The 22916-nt window shown below is 37.3% G+C and overlaps 1 pseudogene; it reads left to right on the forward strand.

Moving 5' to 3' along the window:
* Window positions 1-12475: 12475 nt before the first annotated feature.
* Window positions 12476-12944, forward strand: LOC110295131 (small ribosomal subunit protein eS24 pseudogene; annotated as a pseudogene).
* Window positions 12945-22916: the final 9972 nt, after the last annotated feature.

Below are 22916 nucleotides of genomic sequence, written 5' to 3' on the forward strand. Positions count from 1 at the left end.
GAACATAGTGGAGCATGTGTCTTTCTTACTAGTTGGAACATCTTCTGGATATATGCCCAGGAGAGGTATTGTGGGATCCTCTGGTAGTACTATGTCCAATTTTCTGACATAGCACTGTCTGAATAGCCAGACTGATTTCCAGAATGGTTGTACAGCTTGCCATCCCACCAACAATGGAGGAGTGTTCCTCTTTCTCCACATCCTCTCTAGTATTGGCTATCACCTGAATTTTTGATCTTAGCCATTCTGACTGGTGTGAGATGGAATCTCAGGGTTGTTTTGATTTGCATTTCCCTGATGATTAAAAATGCTGAACATTTTTTCAGATGCTTCTCAGCCATTCAGGTATTCCTCAGGTGAGAATTCTTTGTTTAGCTCTGCCCCATTTTTAATGGGATTATTTGATTTTCTGGAGTCCACTTTCTTGAGTTTTTTATATATATTGGATATTAGCCCCTATCTGATTTAGGATAGGTAAAGATCCTTTCCCAATCTGTTGGTGGCCTTTTTGTCTTATTGATGGTGTCTTTTGCCTTGCAGAAGCTTTGCAGTTTCATGAGGTCCCATTTGTCAATCCTCGATCTTACAGCACAAGCCATTGCTGTTCTATTCAGGAATTTTTCCCCTGTGCCCATATCTTCGAGGCTTTTCCCCACTTTCTCCTCTATAAGTTTCAGTGTCTCTGGTTTTATGTGAAGTTCCTTGATCCACTTAGATTTGACCTTAGTACAAGGAGATAGGAATGGATCAATTCACATTTTCTAAATGATAATTGCCAGATGTGACAGCACCACTTGTTGAAAATGCAAGTCTTTTTTACACTGGATGGTTTTAGCTCCCTTGTCAAAGATCAAGTGACCATAGGTGTGTGCGTTCATTTCTGGGTCTTGATCCTTGTGTGTTTTATGGTATAAATTCACATTCAAAATTCGTACAGCTGTTTTATGAATCTGTTGTGATGTGTATTGCCAAATACCTCTCTAGTTTCTGTAGCAGCTGTGATGCAAAATCTGATGTAAGACTATTTTTTCAAAATTTAATAGTGAAATATTCAAGTGAAATAGTTTTAGTGGGTTAAGCCAAGTAGGAAACAGATGAGGAGACAGTTAATATTACATTTAAAAGTTCACTTGGGATGTGAATGTAGAAGTTGACTGAGGAGATTGGCAGTGCATAAGAAGGAGGGGCCCAGAGAGATGGAGGACAGGCTGATCAACTCTGCCAACACTGAAGAAATTCAGATTTGAGGTGATTCTTGAAATGTAGAGACAGAAGAATCACACTAGACTATTCTGCAAAAAGCTCAGAGAAGGTTTCAGAACAAAGCTTCGTTTTAAGGATAAAGAAGAGAGTGACAGGAGTGACTCCACCTCTCAGTAGAAGCAATTTAGTGTCATACATGGCAGAGAGCACTGGTGCCCAGAGACAAAAGCAGTGCCAATCCCATGCATAAAAGTAAAGAACCATAATGTAGTTTAACTTGTTTCATTTTGACCTGTGTGTTCAAAATATATTTTGAAATGTAATCCCCACGAAAAGGAGATATTCAGCAGTTTTGCTTGGCAGAGTGTTCTGTGGCGAAGGATATTTTTGACAGTGATTTCCTACAATAGAAACATGGACCTTTGGATGTTGGTAGTGCCACTAAAAGACTGAAATTTTAATATTACAATCAGGAAGTTTGGGGAGAGTAGTAGAAATAGTCTTTATTTTGGTTGTGATGTCACATGCACATTTAAACTTAGAATTGAGAAACTTACATATACATATATATATATATGTATATATATCTTAGTTATATATACATATATCAGTTATAAATATACATATTTAGATATGTATATATGTGCATATATATTATATTTTATAATATGTAATATATGTATATGATATATATAAATAAACTATAAATTATGTAATTTTCAAATACCTTTTACTGTATGTTTAGTAGTTATGGTTTATTTGAATAGTGTAATGAATTTGAAAAAAATCCCAGCCACAAATATCCATGAGCTTTACTGAGTTATTGAATTAGAGTATTAATCAGTCGATGAGGGAAGCACCTTATATACTCTAACTTTTCTTTTTACTGAAACATCATTTCAGGTCTCAATTTTGCTTCCTCATCCTTAAATCTTAAATTTTCATTGCTATTCATTCTGCTATGCCCTGCCAAGCAGCAAAGGAAGGGTAAGGCAGGAAGCTAGGATTGGATGAACAGTTACTGTGAGGAAGACATTTTTAAGACACATACAGAGCATCATTGTTTCATTTTGTGATGCTATTGCTCTAACTTAAAATTATGGCAGGGTCAACTCAAAGCATTGAGGAACTGAAATGCTATGACCATTTCTAAGATTTTGATCTATGATCTAACTGAACCTTTTGCTCATTGAATATTCAGAAGCATTTTGTAATCATCGCAAAAGTGGGCTTCAAACTTTCTCCCTCTGTGTATTTAATAGAAATTGTCTGCCCTACAAGGTTATAATTTGAGAGGTCTGAAGCTGATGGCACTCTGAAGTTACAGAGTGCTGAAGGATGTCTTCTGACTTCATTTTTCCAGCTGGACCCTGACAGGGACATCGATCAGTGTTTCTCTGTGCTTGACAGGTGATTTCTACACAGTATTAAATGAAACTTAGAAGAAAATTTACAGATTAATTATTGACTGGAATTAATCAGTTTCTCTACTTCACGGAAGTCATTGAACCCTAATATATTCATTTTAAGATTTCTCTTTTATTATCATTTTATTTCTCTTAATTCCAGATAACAATTTTAATTCCTCCTTTACTTCTGTTATCACAAGTGTAAAGGTTACATATTGGATGCCTAATGGATCGTACGGAAATTAATAATAAATATTGAAGAAGTAAATAAGTGAATGCTTTGCACTTATAGACATTCATTACTTTTTAAACTGATAAATGAAGTGTTGCTGGAATCATCCCTGAACTTCATACCAGAGAAATCATTGTACGTGTTAAAGTTTTTTAATCAGAGTCTTATTATTGGCTTAAAACATCAGAATTTCTTATTAACACATGTGTGTTCTTGATTTGTAAATAGTACAATAAAAAATTATAAAAGGCAATATTAAGACTTCCATTTCAATTTAGTAAATGAACTACAAAATATACATACATATAACCTTGTATGCTTATGCAATTCTCTTGTAAAGATTTGCTAGAATAATTTGCCCAAGCAAATATATTGTTGTGATAAATCTATAAAAATGAAATATAAATATATTATTAAAAGTTATAACAACACAGTACTAAAAACTTTCCATTCTGTGACTCTTTGACAGAATGGAGAGTTTATAATGGATGGTGAGTGAATGTTCATTTATTTACGATTTACAGAAGAGTTTTAGACTGTTTTATATTTGGTTAGTGTGTGTGTGGTTTGGTGTGTGTGTATATATGTGCATGTGTGTTTGTGTGCACGTGCCTCTACACACATGGGGAGTCAGAGGGAAACATGTAGGATTCTGTTCTCTTTTTCCACCATAAGGTATATAGAGTCTTCCCTTGTTGGTCCAGGTCAATGAAGTCTTATTTGGTAAAGCTACATGATAAATTCTAGCATGTAACAAAATATGTCTCCGTCTGGAAAGATAGCTCAGTGGTAAAGAGCACCGACTGCTCTTCCAAAGGTCCTGAGTTCAAATCCCAGCAACCACATGGTGGCTCACAACCATCCGTAATGAGATCTGACACCCTGTTCTGGTGCATCTGAAGAGAGCTACGGTGTATTTAGATATAATAATAAATAAATCTTTAAAAAAAAGTCTCAATTATCATTTGAGGACTTTGTAAAAAGTAAACTGAATAACTTGTAATTCAGAATGCATTATTTTATAATGCATAAAGTAAATATGGAAACCCTGAGTGGCTCAAAGTATTCTGAAGTGACAGAAGCTGACAGTCTTCTGAATTCATTGTAAATATTAAATATCACTTACAAAGAAAGATCATGCCACTAATTATATACACATAAAATTGATAGGTCTATTGCTCTATTTACTTTATCCATATAACATGGGAACAACTATGAAATTTATTTACAAAACTATAAATCATACAGGGTTTAATGGTACTGAAGTGTTAATTTTGCAAAATAAAAACAAGATTGGATTCTCATGATGCTTTTTAATAATTTTCATATAGGAAACAAATAGACAAACAAAAACTGACTCTAGTAGGCTGCTCCATAGAACAGCTAACCATTCCTAAAATATTTAATTAATTGAAATATTAAAAAACAACAACATGTAGCTGTTGTAATTCAGAGAGAAAGAAAGACAGAAAGACAAGACAGAAAAAAAAAAAACTTCCCTATATTAAGAGCACTTCTCTTCCTGGATACTTTAGAACTAGACTTCTATTGCTTGAACACACCGATTCACTACTTTTGAGACATCAATATGCAACAGAAACTTGTGAAAATATTGCTGTCACAAAGATTTACTGTGGTGCTTTATCATGATTATCCAGCCTTTAAAGAAAACACACCGACACACAGACACACACAGACACACAGACACACACACACACACACAGATAGAGAGATAGAGATAGATAGATAGATAGAGAGAGAGAGAGAGAGAGAGAGAGAGAGAGAGAGAGAGAGAGAATCAATGTGATTAATGTTGTACAACCGCAGGTTGCATTGTCATTAGTTTTAGATATTTTTATTCTAAAATGGTGGTATTGTGAAGATATAAATAGTTTATGGTGATTGTTGATGTGTAAGAAATCTACCCCTAAAATATTAAATTACTGTTGTAGAAACAGACTTGCATCCCCTTCCCTTTCTATGCTTTTTTGCAAGATTGTGTCACTTATTTTTAATATATTTTATTAGATATTTTCTTCATTTACATGTCAAATGTTATCTCCTTTCCCAGTTTCCTCTCTGAAAATCCCCTATACCCTCCTCCATCCCCCTGCTTCTCAACTCACCTACTCCCATTCCTGGTCCTGGCATTCCCCTATACTGGGGCATAGAATCTTCGCAAAACAAGGGCTTCTCCTCCCACTGATGGCCAACTAGGCCATCCTCTGTAACATAAAGTTCAGATTCCCCCATTCCTGTGGGAATGATTTCACAACACATGTGCCAGCATCACACCCCCATGTGACACTTTCTATTGACTTGCATTTGTGTTGCTGTACTTGAGGTTCAATCTGGGTTTTATCTGCTTGAGTTGCTGGTCTCAGGCCCCAAACAGACTGGTGCTTCCTGGAACTTGTCCATGTGCTTGCGTACAGTTGCCAGCTCTATTCTTAGAAATTAGTCAGTGCATACCTGGTGCTTTACTAAGCAGTAGGGAGACTCAGCTACTGCAATGTGGTTTCTATTCTTTCTTTCTCTCTTGCATACCTTATTTTGCATTTGTGCATTGTCATAACCCTTTTCACTGTTGCCTAAAATGTATTTTTTTAATCTGAACTAAAACAACAAAACAAAACCAAACCATCCACACTTGTTCTTTTACTGTGTTGCACATCAATTCATTCTCTAGAAAATGATGCATTGCCTGCTGGTATGAAGCACTGAAGATACATACAAAATTAACCGTGACTTCTACACTTAAAAAATATACAATACAGTAGGCATTTGTGGAGGATAAATAGAAATCTGAAAATTAAAATGTCTTAAGGTAGAGGTCATGGAAGGTGAAGCTGTTTTAATTTGTAACAGAAGAGGAAAATATAGTTGCTGCATAAAGAAGTCAGAGTGGCATGTGACAAACAGGAGGAACTGAGCAGGACTGCTGGCTTGTATGTGATACAAGCAGAATACAGTCATCACAGAAATTAGGAGTGCCTTGGGAAGAGATTTTCCTTCCATACTTACACTTCTATAAGTGTTTAAGGACCCACACTAGACAGTGCTGTGCTCTAGGTAACACTAGAGATGTTTCTAACTCCATAAAGCAGAAGTGTGTGGAACAATTTTTAATTTCTCATGAGGAGAAAGGTCTAGTGTATGGCGCGGTACCTCAGAGAACATCAAGCAGATGCAGATAAATACAGGAAGCCAGGACTTCCCAGGGAGAATCTGAGATGTGAAAAGTCCACCAAGGAAATACTCTTCTCATTCCAGTAACATCTGCCTTCTACCTACAGGGCACATCTAGGGGAGCTGAGGGAAACAGGAACGCAGGAAGGGTCATGCTGCACGGAGCGGGGGGGGGGGGGGGGGGTAGAAATGGGATCGAGAGAGGCACTAAAAGAAAGATGGGAAGGTAAGGTGAATTGTAGTAAGTGGGAAATGAAATGCTCTTACTGTTAAATACAGTTTTATTTTTAGGCAAGGGAAAGCAAGGCATGATCATGAATTCAAAGAAGAAAGTTAAGACGGAAGCACTAAGGAGCAACATCCTATGAATAACTGGCTTGTTCTCAAAAGTATCAAAACCACCAAAAATCAAGAAAAAACTGAAGCCATTCCTGGACCCAAGGATACTAGAGAAATATGGAAAATCCATATGGCATGATCCTGAATAACTGTGTGTTGTTTTTCCTATTGGGTCATTCTTACTGAGGTGACTGATGGAGAGTGAAAGGTTTGAGGACTACTAGACAGTCAAACCAGTGCCAATTTCTTGATTTGTATATTATAATATGGCTATATAAGGATCATCCCTTATCAAGAAGTATATTGTCAAGTATGGGAATCACTGGGACATCAGGAAAAATGATGATTCTCAAAGAATTCTGTGGGTTTTTTTTTTATTTTTACTCTATTTGTAATTAACAGTAGTCCATAAGCTTGACATTGTTTTAAAAGTATTGAAATTATTTGTTTCTGCTATAATAACATAATCACATATTGGTATGGCACAATATCATTATCCAAACAGTGTTGTGCTTAATTAAGAAGCCCATGGAGCAGAAATGTGTTGGAACTAGCTGCAGCACATAAATTATTTATAGTCAGGCTTTTTAAAATGCTGTGATAGGCAATCAACCAAGTTTTTGCTGGGGCTATTGAATTTTACATGTATTGTCATATATAATAAGGGTGAGAATTTCTAAATGACTCTGTGAGAATGTGTTGGCTTGGGATGTCACCTGAATGCTGACCTCCCCCCCGCCCCCGCACCCCTTCTCCTCCCAGTTTGGCATGCTCGACCTTTCTCCTTCTTACCCTTATTTCCTTATTTTTAACTGTGCGTTCCTACCGAAGACCTTAGTTTAACCATGGCTTTGGGAGGACTCAGCCCTGTACAGAAGGTAATTAGAACTGAGAGTCAATTTGCAGCCTTGGGAACACCATGCCCTTGGCATTTGATTCTCAATGTGTTCTGGCTCAGTTTTGAGCCTTGGGGCTTTCTCGCTTCTGTTTCAGAATAGCCCTCTATGGACTAGTCACTGCTATCAGGAAGCTGTCTCGGTGTCAAGGAGAGTACGCTGTTCTGGAATGTAATTCTCCTTTCCTTGCAGTGGTTACCAGTTTTTGCTTCATGTAAGACCCAGTGACATAACAAGAAAGGACAAATCAAATAACCCTGCAGCAGAGTAAGCTTGGGAATGCAAGTGGGGGAAACACCTATTCAGTTGCTGAAACTATTTTTTTTCCCAGTGGCAAAATTCTGTCAGAAACATTTTGGTTATATGGCAGCTGACAGTCAGTTCTCTCCAAGGAAGTGTCGCCTGACCCCTGGTGTCAGTTCTTCAAGGCAATATTAAGGCTGACCAGTTCTTTTCTTTCTGGGAAGAAGATATTTATGAAGATAGCATTTTCTTAGATCCTGTCATCTGCATGTTTTAAAATGGCACCTAAACAAGACTTCATTTCTCGTCTCAGGCACTTATTGTTTGGAAATTGTTGTTAAAGAAACATCAATTGTCACAGCTCATTCCAGTGCTCATACACTGGACTCTGCATCTGTCTTTTAACAAAGTCACTGTTTACCTTCTCTGTACAAAGTAAGATGGTTTAGTCATGGCTGGCATATTGCTCTTGCCTTCTCTTATGCTCATAGTTAAAGGGACGTTTTCTAATAGTCGGTATACAACAATATTCTGTGCATAGAAATGGATGAATTTAGGATTAGAGAATAACAGATTTCTTCACTTGCTCATAAACACTTCGTACTGTGTGTGTTGTGTGTGTGTGTGTTCATTGATAAGTGGAAAAGGTATAAAGGTAAAATACAAAAATGAAAGAATAATTGTATAAGATAAAAATCATATGTCATGTTCTCTAATGATTTGGTGCTAAACATGAAAATCTATTAAAATTCAAGATTTCACTGTGAGTCATGAATTGATTTTTATAATCTTTGTGTAAATTCTTGGTTCTACAAGGGAGACAAAAATGTCTTCATGGTTCTTCCCAATGAGAATCAGCCTTACAAATCAGCACAGAGCCATATTCACTGCTGTGATACACCACTGAAGCCCTGCAATCCACTTCTGATTACACCTACTCCCTTCCCAGAGGGAAGGCTCTGATGAAGGAAGAAGAACTTAATAATTATGGGTCATTTTTAGTTTAAGCCTTGAACCAAGTATGTTGTGATGGATTTTTTCTTTTCATAATTAGTCACATTAAATTTGTTTCTTATGTGACTACTTTCAAATGGGTGCATACATATTTGTTTATTGTTTTCACATCTTTTGAGAAGTCCCTCTTTTCCCTTCAGATATTTCTCAGTTCCCCTCTATGCTAGAAGCATTCTTGACCTTGGTAGCCCGGGCTGAGGTTTCCCCTCTTGTTCTGGTTTTATTCTGTGTACAACGTACAGTGGAAATCAGCTCACTGAAGTTCATTATCAGCCTCTCTCCATAGAATTGAAATGTCTTAAGGTAGCAGAGCTTCACAATGCCACTTTGTCATACCAGCACATATTTAATTATTCAATATTTAGCATCATATTTATGTTTGTCTAATGAAAAGTTGCAAAATGTATTGACTTAGAACAATAATTATTTACTTGATCAGTAGTCTGTATCCTGCGTTGGAGATAGGTATTAATCTTACCTGGGTTGAATGTAGCCGGTGAATCAAGTAGACATTAGACCCTGTTAGAATATTGAATGGAAAAACTTCCTTTTTCCCACTCTAATATGGAATAGCATAATCTCAGGACTTTTCCTCTTGTTTTGTACATATTGTCTCAGTCCTTCCTTTTGGCTAGCTGGACTTCTTTTATGGCAGCTAAGAAATGCAATCCATATAAAGCTAATACTGTCTGATTTCCTGAAACAAGAAGACGGAATTTGTGCACCGTTCTCCTTATTGTAGAGGAATGATCAAAGAATCTGCCTAGATTCAATGGTGAGTACTTGAGAAAGAGTATAAAAACAAGATCCCTTTCTAAAACTGACTATCAATAACTATTGCTTGGCTAGTCTCTGTTCCTTCATCATGAAAAGTGCTCTCATCTGCTAGTCAAATCTCTAAAGAGCCCCATGACATTGTGAACTGTGACTTAGGCTCAAAATTCTATGTCTACATTTCCACATCAGATTCTAGGAATGAGGCTTCTTGAGTACATTTGCTAGGTCACTGTGCCTCTAGACTGAAACTAGATTTTGCTGGAGATAACATGGAATTTGATGGAACTTGTAATATGCTTCTGCTTCATAAAGTATTATGTGAAAATTAGAAAGATGCTGCATTTTATGTAGATAATCAAGAGTAATAACACCCATTTATCTTCTTCTTATGTGTTCATTAGCATCTGGAAACAGCAACCTTCTTGTTGTAGGAAGAAATGACTCTAGAAAAGGGAGTGAAATAATACAGAAGAGCTGAGATGAGTATGGATCTTAAAATAAAACTAAAAAGTGGATTGACTTAGATTATATAGGGCACAAAAATCAGTGTAAAAGCTGTAATTTAGTTAAGTTTTCCAGTAGATTTAAAACATGCTTTGGGCAGCATGAGGGACTTAGTAATGGTCCCTTTTGTTATGAAAAGGGCATAGAATGTAAAATCAGATGACATGGTGCCCTCTCGCTGGGAGGACAGTATCCAATTATCTTTCCTCCATTACTCAGAGGCTGGCATAAAATATTATAAGGTGAGGTGGTGGCTTGCAACATCCAAAGTGACAGCCCTGTCAGAGAGTCACACTACAGTTGCTCTTCCAGCCAGCACTCAGATATTGTGAGAATTCAGGGATAGCAGAATGTTTTGTGAGACCTTGATGGCAGCGATCTCTAGTGGATGGGAAGGAAGAGTGCACTGTGGCTAAGCCCATTGTGCTAGAATGTCCTTTGAAACATGCCCTGTGACCTGGTCTCATTTTCTTGTTCTATCTTTTAGAGTTTCCATAGAATCATTTTTATTTTTCTTAGACAGATATGGATCTTTTCAAGATGATCTGGAAAGGTGCTGTGTAGAAATCAATATGAAAATCACTATTTCTAAATAATGGGGGAAACTTGAAATTATACCATACACAAGTCTAGAAGTCGATGACAAATGCTGGAGTTTGGTTCACTAGGTCTACCTAGTAGAGTGTCTTCCTTATTACATCTGACCCAGATCTTGAAAATCTATGACACAGACTTTCATAAATGCAGTGTGAGTTCAGTGACCTACTTGTTCAGTGGTCAGAGCTGCTTTTTTTGGTTTGTTTGTCTTGTTTTGAGTTTTGGTAGTTGCTTATTGTTGAGGTTGTACATCCAGAACACTTTCACCAAAAATGACGGAAGACGAAGAGTAGTTTGGATAAAGATGCCTGGTCATCTTTTCAGATCTGATGGCCAGTCTTTTGGAGACTTTTGCATTTCAGACATTGTCTAGAATGATTGTCATACTTAATTATCTTTTTATGAATTCCTGGCTTGGCTTGTCCTTTCACCTGACTTCCAATGATTCTTTATAAAGACACACCCACCGATATGTTACTGGCACCCCATTACGATTAGGCTATCTAAATGTCCCATTTTGAAATTAAAACCATGTCCTCTGACAGTTAATTTCCTTGCCCTATACAATTTTCTTTCCTTCATAATCTGACCTAGAATGTCAAAAAATACAAATAGACCTCTTTCACTACTTAATTTAGGACTGGTATTGCCAAGAGCCTGCATGAGCACTAGTACTCTCTGGATAGTAGCTGTGGAGCTGAACTTAAAACTTGGTCTTGGGAAGTAGAAGTTTCTTACTACGAAATAAGGTTTACATTTCTTGACTCTTCATTACTGTGAGGCAAGAAGCCTAAGGCCTATGGTGATTAGCTTTCAATTATTAAACACTGAAGAGGGGTTAGTAAAGACTTTCTTTGTCCCCTGCGCCCACCATGGCTTCTTATGGGGGTTCTGACTCAAAGCTGGAATTTCACTAACTCCTTGTCAGCTAGAGAAAGTTACACCTGCAGAAAGAAAACATTTTTCTTTGGAAAGAGCCTCTAATCTTTATTTCTAAGAGAAAGGGGAGAACTAACTTTCTATTGTAAAGAACCCAGATGTCCCTCAATAGACGAATGGATACAGAAAGTATGGTACATTTACACAATGGAGTACTACACAGCTATTAGAAACAATGAATTTATGAAATTCTTAGACAAATGGATGGATCTGGAGGATATCATCTTTAGTGAGGTAACTTAATCACAAAAGAACACACATGATATGCACTCACTGATAAGTGGATTTTAGCCCAGAAGCTCAGAATTCTTTTTATATGGGGGAACAAAATACTCATGGAAGGAGACAAAGTTCGGAGCAGAAACTGAAGGAATGACTATCCAGAGATATTTATCCATCCCATAAACAACCACCAAACCCAGACACTAGGCAGATGCCAACAAGAGCCTGCTGATATGAGCCTGATATAGCTGTTTTCTGTGAGGCTCTGCCAGTGCCTGGATAAAACACATGGTGGAACTTGTGGCTCTAGCTATATTTGTAGCAGAGGATGCCCTAGTTGGTCATCAATGGGAGGAGAGGCCCATGTTCCTGTGAAGGCTCTATGCCCCAGTATAGGGGAATGTCAGGACCAGGAATGGGAGTGGGTGGGTTGGGGAGCAGGGAGAGGGGAGAGAGGATAGGGGAGTTTCAGAGGGGAAACTAGGAAAAGGGATAACATTTGAAATGTAAATAAAGAAAATAGCTAATTAAATTTTTTTTTAAAAAATTCAAGTGGGCTTCACAAAAAACAAAGAAACAAACAAACAAAAAACCCCAAACCCTGTCCCTCTCTAGTCATTCAGAAAAAAAATCTGTCCTTGTCAGTAGGAAGTAGCCTTTCTGTTAAGAAAGAACCTGTTTTATGCTAAGAAATGCCTGCCTGCTGTTTTCTGCTCTGCTTCTATTCTCCTTCTGTTTTGCATCTCTTCTGCTCTCCCTGCTCTCTCTCCTCTGTTTTGTTATAATAATCGTTCCTAATTCTTGTACTCTTTCAGGAGAATAGATTACATAGTACTCCAAACACCACTTGTTTTTCAAAAGTTCTCAAGTTCGCTCTTTTCCTCCTCTCCAGCTCCAGCGCCGTAGCCATCATGAATGACACAGTCACCATCTGGACCAGGAAGTTCTTGACCAACCGTCTCCTTCAGAGGAAACAGATGGTCTTTGATGTCCTTCATCCTGGGAAGGCAACAGTACCAAAGACAGAAATTCGGGAAAAGCTGGCCAAAATGTACAAAACTACACCAGATGTCATCTTTGTATTTGGATTCAGAACCCAGTTCAGTGGTGGCAAGACCACTGGCTTTGGCATGATCTATGATTCTTTAGATTATGCAAAGAAGAATGAGCCTAAACACAGACTAGAAAGACATGGCCTTTATGAGAAGAAAAAGACCTCCCGAAAACAGCGAAAGGAACGAAGAACAGAATGAAGAAGGTCATGGACACAGAGAAGGCCAACATTGGTGCTGGCAAAAAGCCAAAGGAGTAGATCTGCGGTGACTTGATGTTTTGCTGTGATGTGCAGATTTCTGAGAGGACAAATAAACTAAAAAGCTTCTAAAAAAAAGTTCTCAAGTTCAAGTATAAGTTCAAATCATAAATTGAATAAGGAGTTACAACAGAGATGTTTACATGTGTTTCCATTAAGACTAGTTATCTAACTAAGCATTTACTATCTGCTGGTAGCTTTGCAGGTTCATTAAGAGTTTAAAACAATAATTCTTATGTCTAAGTTAGCATGGTTTCCTCAAAAGGCAAATCATTTGTCTAGTGTCTCATTCATTTTGAGGTTTTGTATAGATAAAGCAGACACTATCTCGTTTTTGTCCTTGCACCTAAAATAATTGTCCCTACTCAGATTTATGACTTCTAGTTATCAGATGTTTTCACGGCCCGTCCAGAAAGAGTGTCTTCCCTGATTGTAAATCTGTTTCATGCCTGCTTCCTATCTTAGTGCAATTAGCCATGACACATGAAGGTTTACAGAGCCCTAATTGCAGCTTTTATGTTATAAAGGGCTCAAGTTTTATTTGTAAAATTTAGGAATTCTATAAGATCATTATTAGGAATTATGAAATCATCAATTTGTCTACATAGCATTGCTACAGGAGAGTGTATTTTTATTGATCTGCAAAAAAATCTGCCCAATAGGGTAGGCTAATGTCCAAGGATTATTATATCAATTTGGTAATGACAGGAAATTCATATTAGCTGCAAGAATAAATCCTGAAAGCCTTACAATTTAGAATCATCCATTGCAGAACATGCAATATGTTATGCCACCTCCCAAATGTTACATGTATGCCTTTAGCCTTTCTTAGATGGCTGCTGACAAGTTATGGTTTCTGGTTTCATATTTAATGTACTGCTTTTAATGTCCTAATAGCAGCTAATAACCATTCATTTTCATTGTAATTTTTTTTCAACTCAACACTGACTACATAGAGTTGCATAATCAAAGAGGCTTATGAGATTTATTTTCCAATTGGGTGTTTCCTGTTATTGATAAAGGAATACTTACTAGAAAAATCCTCATCATAAGTTGTGTGACAAGAAATATTTATAGGTAAGTATTGTTTCTTCCAGTGTAATCCCAAGGTGGTTGGCAAGTAAGATGCACAGACATGTTCTGTATATTGATGATCAGTCAATTCTTAACTGTTATAAGAAAAAAAAAACCCACATAAGTCACTCAATGTATTCAACCTCTCCTCATCCTGTGGTGCTTCACTGTAGACTTCACCTGATATTGACTGAAGATTTATTTAAATAGAACAGGTATGAATGTAATTTTCAGTAGTCTAAAACCACATCTTCAGTAACATACTGGTTTCCAGTTTTCTCCTACCCAATCAAGAAGCAAAATCTCTTCTGTTTCTCTTTGAATCTAGGTAGACATTTTAAAAATTTTCTCAGAGTGAATCAGGCTTATGGCAACATCTGTCTTATGATGGTATCAGCTGTTTTGTATGGCTCTTTCGTTCCATGAAAAATCCTTAAGACAACTCTCATGCTATGAAGAAGGACAGGAAACCTCTAGACACCATGTAAAGTTCTTCAATTAAAAACCCCTAGCCAATGTTCCCAGTTACTGCTAGGATCACTTTTATCTGTTTTGGAAGGTGTTTTTTTTTTTTTTTTTAATCATAAGCACTTTAGTTCCATCAATAGATTAGCCCATTGGTGGATTCATAATTAATGTGATTTTGGGAAATGATTGAAGCTTGAAGAACTTGGAGTTTAATAGTAGAAATGTGGAGTAAATAGTTGTTATAGTTATGTCTTTGAAGAGTGAATCATTTGTAATTTTCCCTCTGTCTTCTAATCTCTTACTCAATCCTGGCCAATTTGTAAGAATCCTTTTCCACTGCATGCACAAAAAAAGTATGATGTTGCATTTCGTTACAGGCTTGAAAAGAAAATTGCAGCAAAGTAACTGTGAAATTAAACTTTAGAAACCATGAGGTAAAGTAAACCACTCCTCCTATGTGGTCATGGTATCGACTATTTTATCATAGCAGTGAAACCCTGAGCAACACGCAAAGTCTTGATGACAAGCATAGCCAATCACTTTGTAAAGGAATATTATTTGTCTTAGCATCTACTCTTGTATTTTTACAATATGAAATATGCAAACAATTAAGCCATACTTTTTCCCATTTCCTCTATATAGAACCAGATGTGAGTGTTCTTTTTGTTTTCAGTTATGTGTTTTGGGTTTTCTATTGCCATATTCTGAGATTGATAAATTTGGTTTCATAACATGGTCATATTTATTCAAGAAAAATTCAAAAATGTATAATTAAACATAGGGAAATTTTAAACCATTTCATAGAAGGCCAGTGCGGTATAATCAATACAACAACAATCTGATAGAAAACTTGTAGCTGGTAAGACCAGAAAACTCACAAAAAGAAAACTCTATGTTGGGTATATATTATTTTAGAATGAAGAGATCTAATTTCACTTTGAAGTTAAAATGCACAGTAAACATTGATATTGGTATATCACATTGTGCTATATCATATTGCCCCCAAAATCACATTTGGAAACTCATCTATGTTAGCAAAAGATTAAGGAAATAGGTATACTTTTTCAGTCCACCCAGATTAGAGTAGTTTTAAACCACAATTGTGTATACATAATTTATGTAAATACACATGAAGTACTTGTAACGTTATTGAAATAGCATTGTTTATAGTGGAGAAAGATTTGGAACAATCAAAATATTTTGCATTTGGGTGTTGGTTATATAAATAATATTGTATCTTCATGGTGAAATAGTGCACTACCAAAGTTAGTTAAAAACAAAGCTCTTTATGTAATAATTGTGTGGGATATTGAAACAATAGAAATAATATTAATATAAAATACCCATTTTTCAGATTACTTGGTTAATATTTATTATGCCTGGAAGGATATACATGACCTGTTTTCACTGGTTTCTTCTAGACAGAAATAAATATGTGAGATGCTGCAGACCCTTTGGGTCCCTGTGTCTGCGTGGAACGGGGTCTCTCGACACGGGTGGGCAAAGCGTGGATGAATGACAGACAGATGCACACAGGAGAGGTTGTGTGTAGAATCTGAATGTAATTTTACAACTTGAGCATCAGACTTTTTATACAGAAGACAATAAGGAAGTTGGGTGACATACCCACAAGGTACAAAATGAGGTAACCGGATGCTTAATGACTCTTACACAGAATAGAGGAATGAAAACGCAAAGACTGGCAGGAACTGGGCAATAAAATAACTGAGACAAAGTCAGCTCTCTCTAAGGTCAGCTATAGTCTTAGAAGCCAGGTGTGAGAACTTTTCACTCCTAGGGCAAGGGCTTTCACACCCAAGTCATGGTTCTAACTAGGGAGTTCAGTTCTAGCTGACCATCTCATGAATAATGCAATACTCTAAATCCACAGCCCAATCTGCTTCCTAAACCATTGTAAATTCCTATAAATAGGTGTAACTCAGCTATAATTCTAAGCATCTATTCTGGTTTCCCCTACGGTCAGAAACTTCTTTCTTCCTAGGTTATGGTAGATTCCTGTGAAGGGCAGTGACCTAACTTTTACTCAAAGAGATAGTGTAATACCAGGGGCAGTACTGAATTCCAAGCCCAAGGTCTTGCTAAAGACGATCTAGGACTGTTGGAACACTGGCGGACGGCTTTAGCTATGTCAGAATTCAATCTTAAAAGGCACTTATGATAGGAAAATATTGAAAGAGAGCACATGGATCCATACACTAGACTAACGCGGGAATGGAACTCGGGAATGAAAAATTACTGTATGGGTATGGAACACTAGACTCCAGGAGGAGAGCTTCCTTGAAACTCTTTTGCATCATGAGTGACTTTTAAGCCTCTCAGCTTGTCCAGTTGACTCGACTGGAGAGCGTAGCAGTGAGAGACATGGTAGACAACATTTTGACTATTTTATCTTTCTATGCATTTATAATATATGTATATATCTATTTCAATATAAGTTGTTAAAAGGCAAAATTCTAGATCAAACTGTATGATGCATGATTTTCTATGAACCTGCACCTTGTGGACCTCTCTAAACAGGAGGACACAAGCAATGTCTGCTTGTCAGGTTCCTGAAGATGAAGTTTTAAATGGATGTTTGACCAGTGTTCTATGATGATCTGCTTTATACTGGGTCTTCTCAGCAAGCTAAAGTTTCATGTAGGCTCACTACAATGGTACTACGGTAAAGTAATAGTCTCTTAAACAACAGAGTTTCTCAACCTATGGGTCATGATGCCTTCTAGGTTGAGTGTCTCCCTATGGGTTTATTGTTCCTTTCTAAGGGGGGGAGGTTGACCTAAGACCATCAAAAAGCACAGAAATGTATACTACAATTTATATCAGCAGCAAAATTACAGTTATAAAGTGGCAATGAAATAATTTTATGTTTGGGGGTTACTACAACATGAAGAACTGTATTAAAGGGTATAATTTTATGGTTGGGGTTCACCACAACATGAAGATCTGTATTAAAGGGTGCCAAGCATAGGAAGGTTGGGACCCTCTGCTCTAGAACTTTGAGTAAAATGGAATGATTCAGCAGATATTTTAGAAGAGAACAGTCATTAAAAGAGTGAGAACTGTGGGATGGCAACCACCTCCCTCACTTGATGTCCTGTCTTCCTGTTGGAGGTAGGCTCTATAATTCCCTCTACTGTCAGGCATTTCATCTAAGGTTTCTCCCTTTGAGTCATGAGAGTCTCTCACCTCCCAGGTCTCTGGTGCAAATCCAACCTATAATTGTTCCTGTCTGAAAGAAATACAGGGATAGAAATAGAGAGGAGCCTGAGGTAAAGGAGGTCCAGAGACAGGCCCAATGTGGGATCCAGCTCAAGGGGAGGTCCCAAGGTCTGACACTATTACTGAGGCTAAGGAGTGCTCACAAAAAGCAGCCTATCATGTTCGCACTCTGGAAGACCCAACATGCAGCTGTAAGAGTCAGATGCAGATATTTGCACTCAACCAATGGTCCAAAGCAGCTGGCCTCTGTTGTTGAATAAGGAAAGGCTAAAAGAATTTGTAGGAAGACCAGCAGTCTCAACTAACCTGGACCCCCAAGATCTATCAAACACTGGAACACCAAACAGACAGCATATACCAGCTGATATGAGGCCCCCAACACACATACACTAGAGGACTGCCACTTCTATGTTCATTCAGAGATGATGCACCTAACTCTCAAGAGACTGAAGGCCACAGGGAGTTTAGAAGTCAGATGGGGTGGTGGATGGGGACATCCACATGGAGACAGAGGGATGGGGAGGAGGTATGGGGTTTGGAACAGTCGGAGGGTGGAAGGGACAGGGAATAAAATATGGAGTGTAAAAAATAAATGAATTAATAAAAAAAGAATAAGCAAAATCAAAACAACAACAGTTACAACAACAAAGAGTGAGAATATCTTTACTCTTGCAGTCCTCTGCTGTGTATGTGTTGGGGACCTCATATCAGCTGGTGTATGCTGTCTGTTTGGTGGTCCAGTGTTAGAGAGATCTTGGGAGTCCAGGTTAGTTGAGACTGCTGGTCCTCCTACAGGGTCACCCTTCTCCTCAGATTCTTTCAGCTTTTCCTTATTCAACAACAGGGGTCAGCTGCTTTGGTCCAGTGGTTGGGTGCATACTCTTGGTATGTTTTAACGGCTCAGGTCTAAAGCATTGATTCAGGCAGTAGCTGCTTATTTAATTCTTGATCACTTCACTAACCCAGCCAACATATGTGGCCTGTATGATAGATAATAGCTGCTTAGAGTAGAGGAATATTCCCCCAAGAAACAATTCCTAATGCTACAGTACAGATCCTAAAAACATTCTGTTGGGCTCTGAGGATAAAAAAAAATGGATATATTCATCTGGAAGTTTTAAATAGATAAATTCAGTTTGCATTTACATTTTAAAAAGACATCTCTCTTATATACATAGAAATTAGCATTTATAATGCCAACATCTGGTGTTTATACAATGTAGACAATTTTTCACATTGGTGTTGTCACCCTAAAGATAATTTGTGAATTTATTTTCCCAGAGAAATAATAGTGTGAATGATATCCAGACCATCATCCAGATTTTAGAAATAATTTTATGTATAATGAAGTTGAGATTTGTTTTTACTACTTATTTATTTATTTATTTTCCCAGTACTGAGGAGTGAACCCAGGCCTTGCACATGCTACCTAACCACTCTGCCCTGGAGCTGTCTTCTCAGAACATACCTGAAGCTTTAGAAGCAGAATTTTCTTTAATACGAAAATCACTATTATGCATCATTTTCTCTGTCTGAGAAAATCTACTGCAACAACATGAATTTACTTTTTTATATATAAAATAACAGCTTATGGGGACAATACTGAACTATAAGCATGGACATCTCAACCCTCTGTTATTTCTGACTCCTTACCTGTGCATATTAAATACTCAACTGTCACATAGTACACTCCAGGTATTCATATATGTTTAACAAAGAACTACTTCCCCTGGGTCTCTATCCTGAAACATGTGTAACTGGGTATAATTCCTGTCTTTGCAACTGACTGGACTATATTATTTTTTGATATATCAATATAATTGGTTCTGTCATTTGTGAATTTCCTGTAAAATTACCAGCATCTCTGAGTATTAAATACTACAAGGTCCACAGAAAATAGTGGCAGGATAAATTTTGTTAATATGTAGGTATTTTTGGTAGGCTGCTTAGGCTTAGATATTTCTGCCATATGGTTTTACATGGTTGTCTCTGGGTTAGTAATTTTACTCAGTGGCTCCTACACTATGTTATATTATAGAATCACTTTGGAGATTAAAAATTACTCATGGATAGGGCATGGTGACACATGCCTTCAATCCCAGCACTTGGCAGCTGGGTGTCTTAGTTCAAAGCTAGATTGGCCTACTGAGTGAGTTCCAGAACAGCCAAAGATACTAAGAGAAACACACTGCCTCCAAACACTAAAGAAAAGATAGAAAGAAAGAAATTCTGATGCGTAGTCTTCACCCAACATAAGCTAAATGTAAAAAGTGACAGATAATGTTAAGATACTCACATTTTCTTACCACCATCCCCATCCGGTGATTCTGATGTAAAGCCAAGTCTACACCTTTGCTTACTTTTGAATAAAATGTGAAATCACTTGAATATTAAAAGAAATAAAGATCCATGCAAAACACTCAGTATTGTGCTTGGGTCAAGGTCAGAACCCCAAGTAGCCTTGCTCTTATTTGAAAAAAAATTACTGTGATAGTTAATTTGTCTCACGTATTTGTTCCTCTTAGAATCTTGCTTGGCAATGTGCTTCATTTTTTATTTGTTGTGCCTTGAGTCACCTGTCACTGGTTCTATTGTACAATAAAATCATAGCGTGAAGGAAAAAAATGGACACCTGGCTCCCAAAACTAGGTCTATCATTTTTATATTGATAAGATGTTAAACTTACCCATTGCAATATCCTCTCTGAATTTCTTACAGAATTGAGGAAACTCAATGTCTGTGTACTTGAGAAAAAAATGAAGGCACAGTGAGTTCTGGAGCCAGAACAAAGATTTCCAGAGCCCTTGGCTCCCCCTCATCCTCAGGGTGATGACTGATGTTGTGGGGAAAAGTTGAGGGAGGTTTAGAAAAAAGAATACATTCTTGCATGTATTATTTATGTTTTCTTTTCCAAGATAGAGCCAATGGAAGTAAATCTTTAATTTTTACTATTAAAAATTGAGATACCAACCAGAGAGCTAGATGAACTATTAGACCTCTGAATTGTGGCATATGATGGTGTCTGTCTGTAGTTCTAACAGACTAAGGGGGGAAGATTGACAGTTTAAGGACAACTTGGGCTACATGGCCAGATACTGTCTCAGAAGACTAACAGAAAAACAAACAAACAAACAAACACACACACACACACACACACACACACACACACACACACACACACACACACACCAGAATTCTGTTCTGCTGAGAAAAGACTTTAAAAGATAGCCTTAGGTAAGTGGTTAGTAACACAGTTGGGGCTAGAACTTGTTTGGGGTTTTTATTGTACCTCTTCAAGATGTCTCAGGAAGCAGAAAACCCACACACATTATTGAAAACAGAAAGTAAGTCAACACATCCTCCTGTTAAAATAATTGAATTTCCATAATTTCTTTGATAGAGTATTTCTATATCTACCTATTTGGGGAGATATGAAGGCACAGTGCGCTTGGGAGACTGGACAAAGATTTTCAGAACCCTGGGCTCCCTTGCATCATTATGATAATGGCTGACATTCCTGGAGGAAGTTGAGGGAGAAATCGGTAGTGAGAGATAAAGAGGCAACTCTAGCCCAGTTTTATTTCACTTCTTGTGATAGTAAAGGAGGGTGGGCATTCAGGTTATGCTCTTTCTAAAGTTATTGATCTCCATGCACATTGTGACATATTTACACATATATTTTATACTGGCATCACATAGAATACTGATTATTTTTCTGTATAATATTAGTCACGGACTCTTTTTCAAAATAAGTTTTATGGTAAAATTACTGGATAATTTTCTGTTAAGTTTAAAGGGATTAAAAAGTTTATGGGCACCTAGTTTAGTCACAAACCTATTTTTCTATATGTGAAGGGCAAACTAAGCTGAACTTTAAACATCGTCAACCTTTCAAAATTATCCTAATCCAATTCCCTCTCCCCCCTTTTTTATCTCTCCTAGTATGAAATCTCTACTGAATTACTATCATTAAGAAGGCTTTCTTAAGTGTCTTTCTCCAGAGTGCATTTGAAATAAAGGCTTGACAGGAGCTCATATCCATTTGTCTGAGAATTTGTCCTAACATCTTCCTTATGCACCCAGGTGATTCCAGCTATGACAACCTTTTTTCTGTTCCAGAGTCGGGAATGCAAAGTCAGAGATTAAATGCATGTATCGGTACAGCCTCTCATCAGCATTTAATCTAGGAGAGGTTTAATGGGGTTTTCCAAGTCACATGTTTTCCAGTTAATTAACTTTGTTGAAGCCCTGATTTATTAGGGAGACACTTCTTAGAATTAAATGTCTTCTCAAGCTTCAGAAAAGGTATTGCATCTTCTGTCACAAAAGTTCACGGTTATTAATAATTGTAAGTCACAATCAACCTTTTGTGAATATTTCCCCAGATACCTTTCATTTAGAGTCACAGCTCAGGAAAAAAAAAAAGAGGTGGTGAAATTAAAAGTGCAGACTGATAGGAGGAAGCTAAACGCTCAGGGATGCTTGGCTGGTTTATAGATACTGCTGAAGGGTGGCAATTGCTTACTCTTTGCCCCCTTTAATATTGCTCCTTTCATTTAATGAGTGTTTGATGCATACTGTGTGCTTGACAATAGACTAAGAATTACACTGATCAATTTGTAAGTTGAACTGACTCCATCTCCATGACCATTCTTCTTGTGGTAGACAGATGCAGGATGAGTAACTACTTAAAGGAGAATCATAGAGCACCCAGCCACATATAGACTGAGGATTCCACAGATATGTCTATGGCAATGGTTTAGAAGCAGGCATGGCAGTGAGCTGTTGATGTCTGAATAGAGTCAGGGCGTAAAGCAATTTTCCCATATGAGAGGCTCAGGCCCTCCTTAGCTGTCTAGTTGGGAGAGAGAAACAAATCCCTAAGCCACAGAGCAAAACTCAAGCCATATTTCTCATCCATGGTTTCGAAAAGGCACAGTTGCTCAGATATTGATTCTCGGCATCTGACCTACTTTGAAAGTCTGAGCTACAGAGAATGGGTGTCTGATATTATAACACTAAACTTTATCCATTTTGATCAAAGTATTGTTCCCTGAGACTGTATTAGAATGTCTTCAGACAGAAATATCTTAGGCTATAATAATTTATTACTGCATAAAGAGACAATTATGGCTAAATATATAAATGTAAATGTATAGGTTTGATAAAAAAGGGATTGATTATGTATTGAATAGCGGCAACACAGTACGACTGTGAGCTTTGTTTAAGAAAAGGTTGCTAAGATTATTAGTTTCTAT

Source organism: Mus caroli, unplaced genomic scaffold (assembly GCF_978045245.1).
Source record: "Mus caroli unplaced genomic scaffold, Mus_caroli_1 scaffold_4, whole genome shotgun sequence".
Classification (NCBI taxonomy): domain Eukaryota; kingdom Metazoa; phylum Chordata; class Mammalia; order Rodentia; family Muridae; genus Mus; species Mus caroli.